The sequence below is a fragment of the Monodelphis domestica genome, chromosome 7 (assembly GCF_027887165.1).
Source record: "Monodelphis domestica isolate mMonDom1 chromosome 7, mMonDom1.pri, whole genome shotgun sequence".
NCBI classification, from domain to species: Eukaryota; Metazoa; Chordata; class Mammalia; order Didelphimorphia; family Didelphidae; genus Monodelphis; species Monodelphis domestica.
Genome location: NC_077233.1, coordinates 89,150,149 through 89,163,606, shown reverse-complemented (window position 1 = coordinate 89,163,606; position 13,458 = coordinate 89,150,149).

Genomic DNA, 13,458 nt, shown 5'->3' with positions numbered 1-13,458 from the left:
TAGCAATAAAGAAAAGTGGATTGTTTAGTCTGGGTGTTACCCTGATATACACAAATTATTAAAAGTCCTAAAGAAGGTACCTAGGGCATTGGGTGGGTCCATTATGGAAGATTTATGGGAGGATAATAGACAAGAATCACAAAGGATGAGAAGGCACAAGGATTCAGGCTCTGTACCAGGACAGAAAGTATTCTTGCCAACAAGACTGTGCATCCATCACAGTATTTCAATCTCATTGTAGTATCAAAATATCAAATTCCCTTCCCCTGGCATATTCCTTCCTTCCTTCCTCCCTTCCTTCCTCCCTTCCTCCCTCCCTCCCTTCCTTCCTTCCTTCCTTCCTTCCTTCCCTCCTTTTTCTTTCTTTCTTTCTTTCTTTCTTTCTTTCTTTCTTTCTTTCTTTCTTTCTTTCTTTCTTTCTTTCTTTCTTTCTTTCTTTCTTTCTTTCTTTCTTTCTTTCTTTCTTTCTTTCTTTCTTTCTTTCTTTCTTTCTTTCTTTCTTTCTTTCTTTCTTTCTTTCTTTCTTTCTCTTTTTAATAAAAACCTTTACCTTCCATCTTAGAATCAATACTGTGTATTGGTTCTAAGGTAGAAGAATAGTTAGAGCTAGGTAATGGGGGTTAAGTGACTTACTCAAGGTCACACAGCTAGGAAGTATCTGACATCAGGTTTGAACCCAGGACCTTCTGTCTCTGAGCCTGGCTTTCATTACACTGAACCACCTAGCTGCCCCCTCTGAACCTCTTTCTTCAAAATTTACTCTTTGGCAGGTAGAGATGAAGTTGAAGGTCAAGTGCTGATACTGGTGTACCAGAAATCAATTGGCAGTGGCAATGGAAGGGGTAAATGAGGTGGGGGCAGCAGATTTCTAAGCCCATGAACCACAGATAGTCAGGGTTTCAGGGATGCTGGGTAGAGTTTGGATATGGGGGAATTTAGAGCACTTTAGAAAGTGAAAGCCCCATGGCAAAGCCTAAAGGTCCACTGAGCCAAATCTAAAGAGATACCCAAGATCCTTTGCATAAGAGGCAAGCTTTAGAAATAGGAAATAAGCTGTCCAGTTGAATCAGTCCCCTGGGAGAGACTGATACCAAGCCCTAGTTACATAACTCTCCAACAAGAGGCTGAAGTGTTTACTAATAGCTACAGTCATGGAAATTACTTACATAACTCCCAACACTGGGGAGGTTTCTGTCTGTCACATGGAAAGAGCTGGGGGTTGGGGAGGGGGTGGAGAGGGAAGATTTTGTTTCCTAGCCTGATTTTAATTCTCTTCTCTTCCAAATTCTGGGCTTTGCCCCGGCCCTCCTTCATCAAAGATGTAGGGGCTCAGGAGGATCTGAGGGTAGCTGAAGACAGGCAATTAGATTTCTCACATGGAGACTCCTGTGGCCCAGATAAACCCAAAGAAGTCAGAGGTTTCTTTAGAGCATGGGATTAGAACCAAGAGCATCAGCCCCATCTAGCCTCAGAGAAGAGGAAAGGGAAAGGTGTTTGGGGATGGGGAAGAGATGAGAAGAGGGAACCAGGTCCAACAGTCTGGGGAGAAACTCCCGAACAGATGAATGGGAGGCAGAGGGAGGGCAAAACATTGGCATATGCATGAAAGCACAACACTAATCCCATCTCCCACCCCAGAGGCCATGAGCCAGCCTCTGGAAGCCTGCTCCTCTGGGAATTGTCATGGAAGGGGGGGCCCTGAGAAAGACTATGGATGTACGGATGTCTTTAGTTTTTCTTCTTGTGGAACTTGGGAATGAGATCAGAGCTGTTACGACCAATCTTTGTGCCAAGAAAAGAAGTAGGAAATGAACTTTCAAGGCTCCAAGTCACTTCTCCATCACCGGGAAACAAACCTTGAGATAGAGATGGTTGGGGAAAGCAAGTTAGGTTTAGTTAAGAAAGAGCTCACCTGGGGAATAGCTATCATCTGGCAGCTTCCTGTTTTATCTAATTCTTCCTTCCATACAGGTACTAATCTCAGCAGTGGTAAGTGTTGTCAATGGCCTCGTACATTTCAGTGCCCTGAGGGGGCAGCTCAGTAGCTCAGTGAATCCACAATGGAGAGCCAGGCCTCAAGACAGGAGGTCCTGGGTTCAAATGTGACCTCAGACACTTCCCAGCTGTGTGACCCTGGGCAAGTCACTTAATTTCCATTGCCTAGCCCTTACTGCTCTTCTGCCTTGGAACCAATACACAATATTGATTTCAAAATGGAAGGTAAGGGTTTAAAAAAATAAAAATAAGTTTCAGTGCCCTGGGAAAAATCCCTGATTGCCCTGTCCTAGTTGTGGCTCAAGTCAATAAGCAGCAAGTGAGCTCCTCTTCCTCTAGGCAAGGGACTACTAGGAGCGCTATTAAGTTCATCTCTAAGATTCCAGATACTTGTTCCAAATGTGACACTGGACAAATCACTTCACCTAACCCTGGGCCTCAGTTCCCTTATCTGTAAAATGACTGATTTGAACTAGATAACTTGTTCTCTCCTTGGAATTGGTTAGTCTATTAGTCAAGTGAGTCTCCTGTGTGCCCAGTCCATTGAGGGAGACAGGAAAAGTATAATTGTATAAGAATTGCTAATAATAATTCTTGACTTTTATAGAGTGCATTAAGTCACCAAGGCATTTTGCATGTAGTGTCTCTTGAACCTGACAATGGCTTCAAGAGGTAGGTGCCGTAATGATTTTTTTTATCCCCATTTTATAGATGAGCAAAGTGAGACTCAAAGAAGCTGAGCCGCTTTTCCCTGGTCATATCATTAGTAAATGTCGGAGGTCATATTATTGAATCACACAATCTTAGGGTTGGAAGAGTGGCCTCGGACACCACTAGTTCAGCTGGTACCTGGATAAGATTCCCTTTTATAACATACCTGACAGGTGACCATCCAGTCTTTACTTATAATTATGTTATCATTCTATAATATTTGCATATCATATTTTGACATCCTATACATCTTTCTTCTATAATAATAGATTGCATTTCTATGTGGATTATATTTCTATATTATATGTTTATACATAATCTATTATAATAGATTCCATTTCTTTGTACATTTCTATGTATTATATAGTATACACATATGTATATGTCATACACATATTTCTACATACTATATTCTATTTCTATATTATTCTTTAATAGTAGAATAACATTTGAACTTTCAAAAATTAGACTTTCAATAATATGGAAATAGGTCTTGATCAATGCCCATGTAAAACCCAGTGGAATTGCTCATTGGCTATGGGAGGGGGTGGGGGAGGAGAGGGAAAGAACATGAATCATGGAACCATGGAAAAAATTCTAAATTAACTAATTAAATAAAATTTCCAGAAAAAGAGATTTTCAATTTCTCCAAATATTTCTAAATGTTTCTATGAAAAAATCCAAACCAAAACAAAAACAGAAACCTTGACTGAAGGCGTGGACTTGAACATCAGCCCAGCCAGTTCCTGGAAAGGCTACATGAGGCTGGGGTATTTGGTATGCAAATCTATGGGGAACATCAGGTAATGCCTGTTTTAAAATCTGAATCTCTAAATTGCTAGGAGGGATTCTATCTGAATATTTTGCAGGGTTACCAAAACAGCCACAGGGGTACCATGACCTGAAAATATCTCCAGGGCTGTCAGTTTGTTATGATCTAAATGAGACAGATCCAAAAGCAGGGTCGGTGTTTTTTGGGGGGGGGTTGGTTTGTTTTTTCTCATGTTGGGTCCAGCACTGGGATGTGCATAGCAAAAGAAGATCTCTAATACTGAGCCATCTATGATGAATGCCAAATAATAGTTAATAATATATTGTATAGAGTTAAAAAATGATAGACATCATTCTGGGATTGAGGAGATCTTTGAATGCCTGACTGGAGAGTTCAGTAAGGATTCTGGAGGCAGTGGAAGTCATTGAAGGTTCTGGAGGACATGAGTGACATGATAGGAGTGAATTTTAAAAAGACTTGCCTTATTTCAGAACAACTATCTATTAGAGAGGCTGGAGGTAAGGAGAGGACAGCTAGTTGGCGCAGTGGATAGGTCAGGTCTGGAGTTAAGAAGACATCCATTTTTCTGGGTTCAAATTGGGCCTCAGACACTTACTAGCTGGATGACCCTGGGCAAGTCACTTATTCCTGTTTGCCTCAGTTTCCTCATCTGTAAAATGGACTGGAGAAGGAAGAGGCACTCCAGTATATTTGCCAAGAAAATTCCAAAAGAGCATGATTGAAAAATGATTAAACAACAACAAAGGTAAGGAGGAGGCCAGCTGGGAGGCTATGGCAATAGTTTAAGTTGGGGGGGGTAATGAAATACAGCATTTGGGGATAAGATTCTTGTTTAATTTGGACACAGTATCCTTGACCCAGGATTCTACGTGGATTTTGTCACTACTAGAGAAGCTATGTCCCACTGTCCTAGACTATCATATTCAGTTGTCGACGTGGAATCTAGAAGTCCCCAAACTTGTAGCTTGGAAAGATTTGGTGATTCCCCAGTTTTATTTAGCTCGGAGGTGAGAGCCTCAGGTTTGAGGCTGTTCCTGTGAGAATCCACAATCCACTTCAGGTGGGGGCTAAGCCCAAGCTGAAGTCCAGTAACTCTTTTAGTCTCCAGAAGTCTCTCCCAGTATATCACACCTTCCTTCCAAGGATCGAACTCAGGACCTTCAACTTACAAGACTGAAGCACTGCCTACTGGGCCAAAGAGTCACTGGACTTTGGTTTGGGCTTAGCCCCATCTGAAGTGGATTGTGGATTCTCACAGGAACAGCCTCAAACCTGAGGCTTTCACCTCTGAGCTAAATAAAACTGGGGAATCACCAAATCTTTCCAAGCTACAAGTTTGGGGACTTCTAGACTCCACATTGACACTGTTCTGAGCACCACAGTGTACAGAGGACAAGACCCAGCTGGAGGATCTCTAGAAAAGAGGCCCCAGAACTACGAAGGACCTTCTGCCCTTTGAGCAGGAGCATCCTCAAAAATGTTTAACAATTCTCTCTCTAGGAAGGAAATGTATTCCCAGTACACTTTTAAATTTAATCTGCATTATTAACCTTTCCTCCAGCATTTTCCTAAGCAAGTTTCCTAAGGCAATCAACAAAACAATAAATCAAGCCCTGCATTTGCCGGTTTCCAAGATTTCAAATCTCACATGGAAAATGTCAGCAATGGGCTCTGAAAATGAGCTGAGTCCAACACCTCTCGGCAAAGGAGTACCGATTTAAGAGCTGAAAGGAAGCCTGGAGGCTCCGAAGTGGAGAGCCTGCATTTTACACATGAAGAATCGGAGACCCAGGGAAGGTAAAGGATTTGCCCAAAGTCACATGGGTCAGACCAAGTGACACCTTTGGAAATTGAAACTAGATCCTCAGATACTAAACTCACCACTTTTTTCATTGCACCCGATTGCCTTTCTCAAGTGTGCTGAAATGGAAACCGTCTGAGATCCCTCCCAATTTTGTCTCTGTGAAATTATAGTGCAATTGTCCAGCCTCCTTTTCAGAGGGAAAACCATTGTTGTGAGGTGCCTAAATTGTTTGTTGACAGCAGATAGTCGGGTTAGACCTTGCCATCATGGCGGCTCAGGAAGAAATCATGTCACTGCTCTGGTCTTAAGCAACGGATGCCCTCTCATTCGCTTCTCCATCATCCAGGTTGTCTTCCTTGGGCAGGAGAGCAGGATGCAGCACGGCAAGATGGGAGGCAGGAGATAGTGGAAGAAGGTGCCTCGGCTCTGGAGGGCCAGCCTGGTGTGGCTAGACTGAAGGCAATCCAGCCCCCCCCCCCACACACACACAAACACACACTTTTAGTCTGCTTGGGATCATGGTGCCCGACACCCTAAACTGGGAATCTGGGAGCAGCATGTTCACAGCCAAGACCAGCTGTCTTTTAGCTGAGCCTCCTGGCAGGCATTGGGATTAATGAATGATGAAGCATAAGCACATGGTCTTCCCCTCCCACTGCCCTGCAGATCAGAGCCCACATCTCCCTTGTAAAGGACACCAAGACCCAGGCGCCATGCTCTCCCTAAACCCAGAGCTATTTGCTCTGCAGAAAGATGGCCAGGAGTCAAGGAGCAATAGAGGGCTCTGGAGTCAGGAAGAGACTTCCAAGGTAAAGACATCTCACAGATGCATCCCACACCAAACCTCTCTAGGAGTTAAATCAACGTCCAATACTTCAAGTTTTATATTTTTTTAAAGTTTATTGTGACTAAGTTAATCTACCTGCTCAAAAGGGTCGGCTCTACCAAAGCTGCCAACAGGAAGGGGAAAAAAGCTAGGCAGGGAATTCCACCCAATTTATATCCTGTCTACATCAGCACGTAATGACAGGAAGTGAGTGGGGTTCTGGGAATCATCGTTTTTGCTGGGGATCATAGTTTTTAGGGTTACAGATTCTCATTTCATACCTCCCAGCCCCTCTTCTCAGTAGCTCTAATCAAGGGATGCCATTAGGAAGCACCAGCTGGTTATAAAGTCTCTAGGAAGGCACGAATACTACTGGTTCTCCGTCAAGTTTCAAAGGGCTACTGGGCAATTTTTTAAAGAACCCGTACCTTCCATCTTAGAATCAATACTGTGAATGAGTTCCATGGCAGAAAAGAGCTAAGAGGTTGGCAAGGGGGGTTAAGTGACTTTTCCAGGGTCACACAGCTAGGAAGTGTCTGAGCCCAGATTTGATCCAAAACATCTTGTCTCTAGGCCTGGATCTTAAACCACTGAGCCATCTAGCTGCCCCCTAGATGTTAGACAATCTTAAAGGAAGAAGGAGCTTTTAAGGTCACCTAGTTCAAGTTCTTACTCAGTGTAAGAATTCTTCCTACATGTGGTTTCTATGTATTAGTTCCAAGGCAGAAGAGCAGTAAGGGTTAGGCAATAGGGATTAAGTGACTTACCCAGGGTCACACAGCTAGGAAGTATCTGAGTTCAGATATGAACCCAGGACTTCCTTTGTCTAGGCCTGACTCTCAATCCACTGAGCCACCTAGCTACCCCCCCCCAACTGTTTTCCATGGGACAATGGTCTTCCATACTCTGCTATGTTATTGCAGCCTAAAATCTCTCTTCCTACCCTGATTGATGAATGCCTCAGGTAGCCCACACTATCTAGGGGGCCCCAGCCATACTGAGGACTTGCATTTCACTTCCTGTCCATCTTCCCCCCCCCACTACAATTTAGCTTTCTGAAATCAGAATCAAATCAATAGTGCCATTAGGAAGGAGCCATCCACTCACTCCCTTATGGCTCCACTTATCAGCCCTCCAAGCCAAAACATTTTCCAAGCCAAAACCCTCTTTCCTAGTCAACACAGCCTTGTGTGCCTTGTCTCTGCCATCACAATGGAAGCTCCTTGAAAGCATAGGCTGTCTCTGCTTTGGAGTTGAGCTGCCAGCTCTTAGAACTTAATACATCAGCTCGATTCATATTAGTGACTATGTGCTTAGAATATCTACTTGATGTAAAAATGTATTCCGTTCATTCATTCATTCCTTTATTTGTTCCAGAAGGGGGGAGTGGTTTGCTCAAATCACATAGGGAGCAGAGCTGGGATCTGAACCCAGAGCCGCTGATTCCAAGTCCATCACTCTTCCCAGGATGCCTTTTTCTTTTAACAAATGATGACACCAGGTTGGGAGCTGCTCAAGAGCAGGGCTAGTCTTTTGCCTTTCGGTGCATCCCCAGTGCTTGGGGCATGGGAGACACCAAATGTGGACATATTAACTGACTCATTGCTGACATCTTCAACGGAATGCTGTCCCAATACTACATGAAATAGCAGGACAACAGGTTGTTCAATTCATTGATTCAGTGGGGAAAAAATAACCAAGTCAGATATAGAAATAGCCTCAGTTGTCATCCAGAGATGGAAAGACCATATCTGGAACCTGGAGCTTGACTAACTCAGTCAGTTTAGTCAATCTACCTCAAAGGATGTCAGTACTGAAAGGGTCAAAAGTCCTAATAAGCTAAGATTTATGTGGGGAAGTTAGACGTGCAATGGATAGAGAACTGGGCTTGGAGTCAGGAAGACTCATGTTTATGAGTTCAAATCCAGCTTCAGACTCTTATTAGCTGTGACACTTCACTTTGTTTGCCTCAGTTTCCTCATCAATAAAATGAAGTGGAGAGGGAAATAGCAAACCACTCCAGTATCTTTGCCAAGAAAACTCCAAATGGGGTCATGAAGAGTCAGACACAATTGAACAACAATAACAAAACATTTGTGTAACATCTACTATGTGCTAGGCATTATGTCAAATTCTTAAAAAATATACTATCATTTGATCCTCACAACAGCCCTAGAAGGTAGGTGTTATCATTATTCCCATTTCATAGATGAGAAAACTGAGTCAGACAAAGGTTAAATGACTTGCCTAGGGTCATATGGCTAATAAGTATCTGAGATTGGATTTGAACTCAGGTCTTCTTGACTCTAGGCCTAGTACTCTATCCAGTATACCAGCTGCCTAATGGGTACTGACATGGCCCCCCAAAAATGACTCTGGGTAAGTCATTTAATCTCTGTTTGTCTTCTTTTCCTCAATTATAAAATGAGGATCATATTAACATCTGTCTCCCAGGGTCGTCGTGAAGATTCCATGAGATGCTATTTGTAAAGTGCTTAGCACATTGCCTGGCCCATAGCAGGCACTTAATGAATATTTATTTCCATTCCATCCAGCTACATCACTTCCATTTTATAGAGTAAATTTGATATTTGATATTTGAAACCAAGCGTGAGATTTTACATTTATCCCTATTACATTTCATCTTTTTAGTTTCTGCCTTTTGGAAATGCTTTAGATTCTGTTCCTATCCACCAAAGAATTACCATTCTCTCCCAGCTCTATGCTTTCTGGGAGTTTGCTAAGCATGCCATCTCTGATTTTGTCCAAGGTATTGATAAATATGTTAAAATAGCCCAGGACCAAGTACAGATTTGCTATTACCTTCTGCCATCTTGTTATCAACCATTAGGTCTGACCATTGAGCCAATCTCAATGTGACTGTACTATTGCCTGATCTGAAGCTCCTTATCTTCTACCCAAGAGTAGCCAGAAAGGCTTTGCCAAAATCTCAGTAAATTCTTTTTTTTTTTTTTAAATAAACCCTTACCTTCCATCTTGGAGTCAATACTGTGTATTGGCTCCAAGGCAGAAGAGTGGTAAGGGCTGGGCAATGGGGGTCAAGTGACTTGCCCCGGGTCACACAGCTGGGAAGTGTCTGAGGTCAGATTTGAACCTAGGACCTCCCATCTCTAGGCCTGGCTCTTAATCCACTGAGCTACCCAGCTGCCCCCTAATCTCAGTAAATTCTGATGACAGCATTCCCTGATATACCATTTCCAGAAACCTCCTGGAAAACAAATAAGGTTAATTTGGAGAGACCAGTTCTTGAAGAAGCCATGTGGGCCCTTTGTGATCGTTGCTTCCTTTTCTAGATGTTTACTGACCGTCCTTCCATTAATGGACCTTTGAGGATCCTCTAACTCTCTCTGGGTCTATCTCTCCCAATTTTTAAATGAGAGAATTGGACTAGATGAAAGAGAGGTAGGTGGATGGTATAGTGGATAGAACACTGGGCCTACAGTCAGAGTTCAAATTCTGCCTAGTTGTGTGACCTTGGGAAAGTCACTTGATCTCTCTCTGACTCAGTTTCTTCAACTTCGAGTGGGAATAATAATAGCCCCTATTTTCTTGGGTTGTTATGAGGATAAAATGAGAAATTTGTAAAGTACTTTTACAACTGTAAGGGGCTAGTTATTATCACTAAAGGAGCTTAAAGGTTACTTCTAGCTTAAATTCCTATGATTCTTTGACTTGAGGGGTGACTATCAATTCTATTCAATATTACTGAGCAAACACTTATTAAGGATCTCCTTCAAGATGCAGTGAGGCTAACAGCTCACCCCCTGGACCAGGAGGAAGGGAAGAAGCTAGAAGTGTATTATCTACTTAGCAGCCAGCTCTAGCTCTAATTATCCTGGCTCCTTGCTGGGAATAGCCTTTGGAGTCAGCCTCTGAAGCCAGTCTCTGTGCCTTAGAGCTGGGTCTTTATTTTCATAAGTTGCCCTTCCCTATCCCATTCCTTCCTCAGTCATCAGACTCATTGGCTTTCTTCTCTCTCTCTCTGTCTCTCTCTCTGTCTCTCTCTCTGTCTCTCTCTCTGTCTCTCTCTCTCTCTCTCTCTCTCTCTCTCTCTCTCTCTCTCTCTCTCTCTCTCTCTCTCTCTCTCTCTCTCCTCTCCTCTCCTTTCCTGTCCTCTCTTCCCTCCCAGCATGGAGAATACTTCTAGAGGCCAACCTGGCATGAGCTGGGGCAGCATTGCTGGAGTCATCAGGGTGGTTGGCCTCCCTAAGGGGACCTCCTGAAAGGGACAGTCTGGACATGTCACTCCCAGTATCTGTCAGTTGCACATGTGATTTTGTCATAGCCCCTGGAAGTCGACACACAATAAGAGGGAAGGCTATAATCATCATAACAAAGACACAAGAGCGTGTACAAAAACCCATTCATTAGATACCATACCTAGTTAAGTTCTACATCCTAACGCACAAACACCCTCACAGACTTATGTATAAATATGGACACCCTTATAGCTTCTCCCCCCCACTCACACTCCTTATCTGCCCATGGAGAGAAATTCTAGCATTGGCAGTGGGTCTAGAACAGAGGCTGGTTCCTGTTCTATGGATGCCCCAGTTCAGTCATCTCTCCCCAAGGGTCCAGTTTGACTGTCCAATAGTACACTGACTCTGAGGGATCATCCAAGACCCTTCTGGGAACCAGAAGTCACTGACCAATCAGGAAACATCTATTCAATTCCTACTCTGTTCCAGGCACTGTGCTATACACTGGGGATAGAAAAAAGAAGTAAAAAATGATCTCTGCCCTCAAGGAGCTTATAATCTAAAAAGGAAAACAATAAGCAAACAAATTATATACACAATTATACAAACAAATTATATATATAAATAAATTATATTGTTTTATATATTATATATAGAAATTATATTATTATATAGAAATTATAGGTATATAGAAATTATATTGTTATATGGAAATTCTATTGTTTTCTATATAACAAGCTGTATGCAGGATGAATAGGAAAGGAAGAAGAGTGGAAAGGCAGTAGAAGCTGAGGCAGGGGCAGGCAGAGAAGAGGTACACTCCTGGCCCCTCCTTGAGAAAAGAAACCAGCATCTTCAAATGTTTGTTCTTGCTAGGCATGGGCTGTTTATTGTACTTTATAATCAAATACACACCATTTCTACCTCAAGCTATTTCCTATGCCTTCCCTAGGGGGTGGGGGGAAGGTGCGGAGGTACAGAAGCAGGGGAAGGGGTCAGGGGCCAGAATTAGGAATGCATGAAGCACTTGAGAGAAACTCTTTCTCTTTTCTATTAGTCAGTCAATAAATATTTAAGTTCTTACTATGTTCCAGGTATCGTGCCAAGCACTAGGCATACAAAGAAAGGCTAACGACAGTCTCTGCTCTCAAGAAACTCACAGTCTAATGGAGAAACAATGTGCAAGCTCTGTACAACACATACACACATACACGTATATCCATACAGGGTAAATTAGAGATATAATTAGCAGAGAAAGGGAGATCAAGAGAATGGATTCCCAACTATAATAGTAATAGCAATTGTTGTTTGGTCATTTCAGTCATGTCCAATTCTTTGTTATCCCATTTGGGGTTTTCTTTTTTATTGAAAATTTTTAATTAATTAATTTAGAAGATTTTTCCATGGTGACATGATTCATGTTCTTTCCCTCCCCCCCCCCCATAGCTGATGCACAATTCCATTGGGTTTTTCATGTGTCATTGATCAAGACCTATTTCCATATTATTGATAATTACACTAGGCATTTAGAATCTACATCCCCAGTCCTATCCCCATCGACCCTTGTGATCAAGCAATTGTTTTTCTTCTGTGTTTCTACTCCCACAGTTCTTCCTCTGAATGTGAATAGCACTCTTTCTCATAAGTTCCATTTGGGGTTTTCTTGACAAAGAGAGTGGAGTGGTTTGCTGTTTCCTTCTCCAGCTCCTTTTACAGATAAGTAAGTAGAGGCAAACAGGGTGAAGTGACTTGCAGCTAGAAAGTGTCTGAGGCTGGATTTGAACTCTTGAAGATGAGTCTTCCTAATTCTAGGCCTAGAACTCTCCCACTGTACCACCTAGCTGCCCTCTCAGAGTAATTACATAATAATAACAATGATAATAGCTAACATGTATAAGAGACTTACTATGTGCCAGGTGCTGAACTAAGCTCTTTACAAATAATTACAAATGAGAGAGTGAAAGTATCTGGAGCCATTACAAATGTAATCTTCACAACAACCCTGGGAGGTAAATGCTATTATTATCCCCATTTTACAGATGAAGAAATGGAGACAAATACTAGTTAAGTGACTTGCCTAGATCACACAGAGGTAAGTATCTTATATCTCACCTGTTGCCATATACTTTCCAGTTCTTGTTCATCATTCTCCATTTGGAAGTAGTGCAGAGGCTGTTATCTCCATTGGGCAAATGGGGAAGTTGAGACCAACAGAAAAATGCCTCAGGACACACAGTGAATAGGAGGCAGACACAGATCTAGGCCCTGGGCATTGGGTGGAGCGGGACAAAAAGTGGACTCAGAGTCAAAAGACGTCCTGGGTTTGAATGTCCGCTACTCCTTTGTTCCCCTTGGGCAACTGCTTTAGGGGCTTAGGCCCAGTTAAGGTCTCCAAACTCTCCCAATGCCCAATAGGCCCCATCCCGTACCCTAGCACACCATCTAAGAGTCAGAAAAAGTTTCAGAGATTCTCTGCTCCAACCCTTTCAATTTACAGCTGGAGAAATGAAAGGTCATAAAGAGGAGGGTCTTGCCCAAAGATACTTACAGTTACCGCTAGGTTTTCTGGCCTAGTGAAGGGCTCTTTCCCTTGAACCATAAACAGTTCATAAAGCTGTCCCTGAAGATACCCCTCGCACCCTAACCCAGGCAGCATACCCAGTGGGGACAGTGTAACCAATGCTGAGAAGGGGTAGGCTGCCAGCCAGTCTGGAGTGGCTGCCAAGGAGCTTGAAGGGGCCTGGACCCTGTTCTGGGCACCCTTTAAAGTCCTTCTGCAAGGAGGGGTGACCGTGTGAAGGGACTGGAGGGCTAGAATGGCCCCCAAGTGGCCAGAAGTCCAGGAAGGGGGAGATGGAAGTTGGGTCTGACTTCCAGGGGACACTAAACAGGCTGGCTCCATTGCTCCTGCCCTTTCCTTCTCAGCTTTCCTCTCCCTTCTACTCTCAACACAACCCCTCCTCTCCCTCCTGGGTGATGACGGCAGCTTGGGCCGGGCAGGATGACTGGGCGGGGGCCCCAGAGAGGATTGGGTTCTAAGAAGGGCCCTTGCTGGCAGCTGCCCCAGTGCAGCTGGGAATTCCAGTTCTAGGAATCGGGACTGGGG